Source organism: Aethalodelphis obliquidens, unplaced genomic scaffold (genome assembly GCF_003676395.1).
Source record: "Aethalodelphis obliquidens isolate GAN/ISIS:26980383/991018 unplaced genomic scaffold, ASM367639v1 scaffold3, whole genome shotgun sequence".
Taxonomy (NCBI): domain Eukaryota; kingdom Metazoa; phylum Chordata; class Mammalia; order Artiodactyla; family Delphinidae; genus Aethalodelphis; species Aethalodelphis obliquidens.
In genome coordinates, this window is record NW_020837947.1 from 52,617,756 (window position 1) to 52,623,697 (window position 5,942).

At 42.6% G+C, this 5,942-nt stretch overlaps 1 pseudogene; it reads left to right on the top strand.

The window, feature by feature from the left end:
• Positions 1-461: 461 nt before the first annotated feature.
• On the top strand, positions 462-2,149 carry LOC113606006 (cleavage stimulation factor subunit 2 pseudogene; annotated as a pseudogene).
• Positions 2,150-5,942: the final 3,793 nt, after the last annotated feature.

A 5,942-nucleotide genomic window follows, 5' to 3' on the forward strand; every position in this document is an offset into this window, starting at 1 on the left:
AAATATTTGTTGGTTTTGAGCTTATTTTGAGATATTAGCTTACGTTTTCTCCTGTATTTTCCCTACCCTTCATTTTATCCCATTCAAGAAGGCAGTTGGCCCAAACTTCATTGCCTCAGGGAAGAGTTGAGGCCAGGTGTGAAGCAGGAGTAGAGCATCAGCCATTGTGTGTTTTTCCCCAAAGGCCTAAACACTAAGTTGAATGGAGAAAGTTTGGAGAGGGAAATAAAGGATGGGATTCCCAGGTACAGACAGAGCAAGTGGAGAAAGCAGGCAATTGTCAGGTCCCCCTTCCACTGCCTCCAGCTTAAAATAATAATAATAATAATGACGTGATGGAGAATGTGGAGAGGAGAGAGAGACAGTTCTGGGGGTCTAGGAAAGGTGTGGACTCAGGTCCTGCCTGCAAGGCACAATTCCCAAGCAGTGTCAAACCTTCAAAGAGGAAAGGATAGAGAGCGATGGCGGGTTTGACTGTGAGAGACCCTGCGGTGGATCGTTCTCTGCATTCGGTGTTTGTGGGGAACATTCCGTATGAGGCTATTGAAGAGCAATTAAAGGACATCTTTTCTGAGGTTGGGCCTGTTGTTAGTTTCAGGTTGGTATATGATAGGGAGACAGGAAAGCCAAAAGGTTGTGGCTTCTGTGAATACCAAGACCAGGAGACAGCACTTAGTGCCATGCGAAACCTAAATGGGTGTGAATTCAGTGGGAGAGCACTTCGAGTGGACAGTGCTGCCAGCAGAAAGAACAAAGAAGAGCTGAAGAGCCTTGGCACTGGTGCCCCTGTCATTGAGTCACCTTATGGAGAGACCATCAGTCCTGAGGATGCCCCTGAGTCCATTAGCAAAGCAGTTGCCAGTCTTCCACCAGAGCAGATGTTTGAGCTGATGAAACAAATGAAGCTCTGTGTCCAGAATAGTCCTCAGGAAGCACGGAACATGCTGCTTCAGAACCCTCAACTGGCTTATGCTTCGCTCCAAGCCCAGGTACTGATGAGAACTGTGGATCCAGAAATTGCCTTGAAAATTCTGCATCGCCAGACAAATACCCCAACACTGATTGCGGGCAACCCTCAGACAGTCCACAGCGCTGGACCTGGCTCAGGATCCAATGTGTCGATAAACCAACAGAATCCCCAGGGCCCTCAGGCCCAGTCTTTGAGTGGAATGCATGTCAATGGCGCACATCCTCTGATGCAAGCTTCTCTGCAGGCTGGAGTTGCAGCACCAGGGCAGATACCAGCGACCGTAACAGGACCTGGCCTGGGTTCCTTAGCGCCTGGAGGAGGAATACAGGCCCAGGTTGGAATGCCAGGCAGTGGACCAGTGTCCATGGAGTGGGCACAAGTACCGATGCAAGACCCCAGAGCAGCTATGCAGCGTGGGCCCTTGCCTGCCAACGTCCCAACTCCTCGAGGTCTGTTGGGAAACGCTCCAAATGACCCACGCAGAGGCACTTTCCTTTCTGTAACTGGAGAGGTAGAGCCTAGAGGTTACCTGGGACCACCTTATCAGGGTCTGCCCATGCACCGTGTCCCTGGCCCTGACAGCCGCGGCCCACCCCCACATGAGATGAGGGGAGGGCCATGAGCTGAGTCCAGACCTCTAATGGCAGAGCCGAGAAGACCCATGCTAGATCAGAGGGGTCCACCATTGGATGGCAGAGGTGGAAGAGATCCCCGAGGCATAGATGCACGAGGGACAGAGGCACGAGCCATGGAGGCAAGAGGATTAGATGTTAGAGGATTGGAAGCCCATGTGATGGAGGCCCGTGCAATGGAGGCCCGTGCAGTGGAAGTCAGAGGGATTGAGGCCAGGAGCACGGATACAAGGGGCCCAGTCCGAGGTCCTAGAGGCCCTATACCTAGTGGAATCCAGGTCCCAGTCCAATTACTATGGGGGCAGCTGGCCCCCAGGGATCCAGATATGTTCCTGTCGTGCAAGAAGTGAGCATTCAGGGTGGAGGCCAGCCTGGTGGCTTAGGTCCTGCCCAGAACCAAGTCACAACACAGGACCATGAGAAGGCTGCTTTGATCATGCAGGTTCTTCAACTAACTGCAGACCAGATCGCCAAGCTTCCTCCAGAGCAGAGACAGAGTATCGTGATCTTAAAGGAACAAATACAGATGTCTACTGGAGCGCCTTAAAATGTTTTCAGAACTACCTGGTGACAAATCTGGAAATTAATTCCATAACTTGGTTGAAGTGTTGCAAAAAGATGATTTCTGCATCCTGCCCTTTGAATGACTCAAATTGCTGCCAGGTGGGGGACTCCCATCACCTTCTCTCAGAACAAAATCAGTTCACTCTGTTGTCTCAGTTTATATGTTTTCTGTGACTTGAAATAAAATTTGAACACAATTTTAGTATATTGCAGATTGATATACATGACCTTTGTGCTTTTAGAAGGCTGAACACCAAGGGTGAAACCTTACATGTGTTTTCTACCCTTACTGCAGTATTGTACTGTTTTTTTAACATCTTTATTGGAGTATAATTGCTTTACAATGGTGTCACTTTCTGCTTTATAACAAAGTGAATCTGTTATACATATACATATATCCCCATGTCTCTTCCCTCTTGCATCTCCCTGCCTCCCTATCCCACCCCTCTAGGTGGTCACAAAGCACCGAGTTGATCTCTGTGTGCTATGCAACTGCTTCCCACTAGCTATCTACTTAACATTTGGTAGTGTATCTATGTCCAAGCCACTCTCTCACTTTCTCGCAGCTTACACTTCCCCCTCCCGATATCCTCAAGTCCATTCTCTAGTAGGTCTGCATCTTTATTCCCGTCTTGCTCCTAGGTTCTTCATGAACTTTTTTTTTTTTTTTGATTCCATATCTATGTGTTAGCATACGATATTTGTTTTTCTCTTTCTGACTTACTTCACTCTGTATGACAGACTCTGGGTCCATCCACCTCACTACAAATAACTCAATTTCGTTTCTTTTTATGGTGCTATCCTACATATATATTCCATTGTATATATGTGCCACATCTTCTTTATCCATTCATCTGTTGATGGACACTTGGGTTGCTTCCGTGTCCTGGCTATTGTAAATAGAGCTGCAATGAATATTTCGGTACATGACTCCTTAGAATTATGCTTTTCTCAGGGTATATGCCCAGTAGTGGGATTGCTGGGTCGTACGGTAGTTCTATTTGTAGTTTTTTAAGGAACCTCCATACTGTTCTCCATAGTGGCTGCATCAATTTACATTCCCACCAACAGTGCAAGAGGGTCCCCTTTTCTCCACACCCTCTCCAGCATTTATTGTTTCTAGATTTATTAATGATGGCCACTCTGACCAGTGTAAGATGATATCTCATTGTAATTTTGATTTGCATTTCTCTAATGATTAATGATGTTGAGCACTCTTTCATGTGTTTGTTGGTAGGCTGTACAATTTCCTCAGAGAAATGTCTATTTAGGTCTTCCGCCCATTTTTGGATTAGGTTGTTTGTTTTTTTGATACTGAGCTGCACGAGCTGCTTGTAAATTTTGGAGATTAATCCTTTGTCAGTTGCTTCATTTGCAAATATTTTCTTCCATTCTGAGGGTTGTCTTTTGGTCGTGTTTATGGTTTCCTTTGCTGTGCAAAACCTCTGAAGTTTCATTAGGTCCCATTTGTTTATTTTTGTTTTTATTTCCATTTCTCTAGGAGGTGGGTCAAAAAGGATCTTGCTGTGATTTATGTCATAGATGTTCTGCCTATGTTTTCCTCTAAGAGTTTGATAGTTTCTGGCCTTATATTTAGGTCTTTAATCCATTTTGAGTTTATTTTTGTGTATGGTGTTAGGGAGTGTTCTAATTTCATTCTTTTACATGTAGCTGTCCAGTTTTCCCAGCACCACTTATTGAAGGGGCTGTCTTTTCTCCACTGTACATTCTTGCCTCATTTATCAAAGATAAGGTGACCATATGTGCATGGGTTTATCTCTGGGCTTTCTATCCTGTTCCACTGATCTATATTTCTGTTTTTGTGCCAGTACCATACTGTCTTGATTACTGTACCTTTGTAGTATAGTCTGAAGTCCAGGAGCCTGATTCCTCCCACTCCGTTTTTCGTTCTCAAGATTGCTTTGGCTATTCGGGGTCTTTTGTGTTTCCCTACAATTTGTGAAATTTGTTGTTCAAGTTCTGTGAAAAAATGCTAGTGGTAGTTTGATAGGGATTGCATTGAATCTGTAGATTGCATTGGGTAGTAGAGTCATTTTCACAATGTTGATTCTTCCAATCCAAGAACATGGTGTAGCTCTCCATCTATTTGTATCATCTTTAATTTCTTTCATCAGTGTCTTATAATTTTCTGCATACAGGTCTTTTGTCTCCTTAGGTAGGTTTATTCCTAGATATTTTATTCTTTTTGTCTGCAATGGTAAATGTGAGTGTTTTCTTAATTTCACTTTCAGATTTTTCATCATTAGTGTATAGGAATGCCAGAGATTTCTGTGCATTAATTATGTATCCTGCTATGTTACCAAATTCATTGTTTAGCTCTAGTAGTTTTCTGGTAGGATCTTTAAGATTCTCTGTGTATAGTTACATATCATCTGCAAACAGTGAGAGCTTTACTTCTTCTTTTCCCATTTGGATTACTTTTATTTCCTTTTCTTCTCTGACTGCTGTGGCTAAAACTTCCAAAACTATGTGGAATAATACTGGTGAGAGTGGACAACCTTGTCTTGTTCCTTATCTTAGAGGAAACAGTTTCAGTTTTTCACTGTTGAGAATGATTTGGCTGTGGGTTTGTCATATATGGCCTTTATTATGTTGAGGTAAGTTCCCTCTATGCCTACTTTCTGGAGGGTTTTTATCATAAGTGGGTGTTGAATTTTGTCGAAAGCTTTCTCTGCATCTATTGAGATGATCATATGGTTTTTCTCCAATTTGTTAATATGGTGTATCACATTGATTGATCTGTGTATATTGAAGAATCCTTGCATTCCTGGGATAAACGCCACTTGATCATAGTGTATGATCCTTTTAATGTACTGTTGGATTCTGTTTGCTAGTATTTTGTGCATTTTTGCATCTATGTTCATCAGTGATATTGGCCTGTAGTTTTCTTTGTGACATCTTTGTCCGGTTTTGGTGTCAGCATGATGGTGGCCTCGTAGAATGAGTTTGGGAGGGTTCCTGCCTCTGCTACACTTCGGAAGAGTGTGAGAATGATAGGTGTTAGCTCTTCTCTAAATGTTTGATAGAATTCGCCTGGGAAGCCATCTGGTCCTGGGCTTTTGTTTGTTGGAAGAATTTTAATCACAGTTTCAATTTCAGTGCTTGTGATTGGTCTGTTCATATTTTCTATTTCTTCCTGGTTCAGTCTCAGATGGTTGTGTATTTCTAAGAATTTGTCCAATTCTTCTAGGTTGTCCATTTTATTGGCATAGGGTTGCTTGTAGTAATCTCTCATGATCCTTTGTATTTCTGCAGTGTCAGTTGTTACTTCTCCTTATTCATTTCTAATTCTGTTGATTTGAGTCTTCTCCCTTTTTTTCTTGATGAGTCTGGCTAATGGCTTATCAATTTTGTTTATCTTCTCAAAGAACCAGCTTTTAGTTTTATTGATCTTTGCTATCGTTTCCTTCATTTCTTTTTCATTTATTTCTCATCAGATCTTTATGATTCCTTTCCTTCTGCTAACTTTGGGGGTTTTTTGTTCTTCTTTCTCTAATTGCTTTAGGTGTAAGGTTAGGTTGTTTATTTGAGATGTTTCTTGTTTCTTAAGGTAGGATTGTATTGCTATAAACTTCCCTCTTAGAACTGCCTTTGCTGCATCCCATAGGTTTTGGGTTGTCATGTTTCCATTGCCATTTGTTTCCAGGTATTTTTTGATTTCCTCTTTGATTTCTTCAGTGATCACTTCGTTATTAAGTTGTGTATTGTTTAGCCTCCGTGTGTTTGTGTTTTTTACAGATTTTTTCCTGTAATTG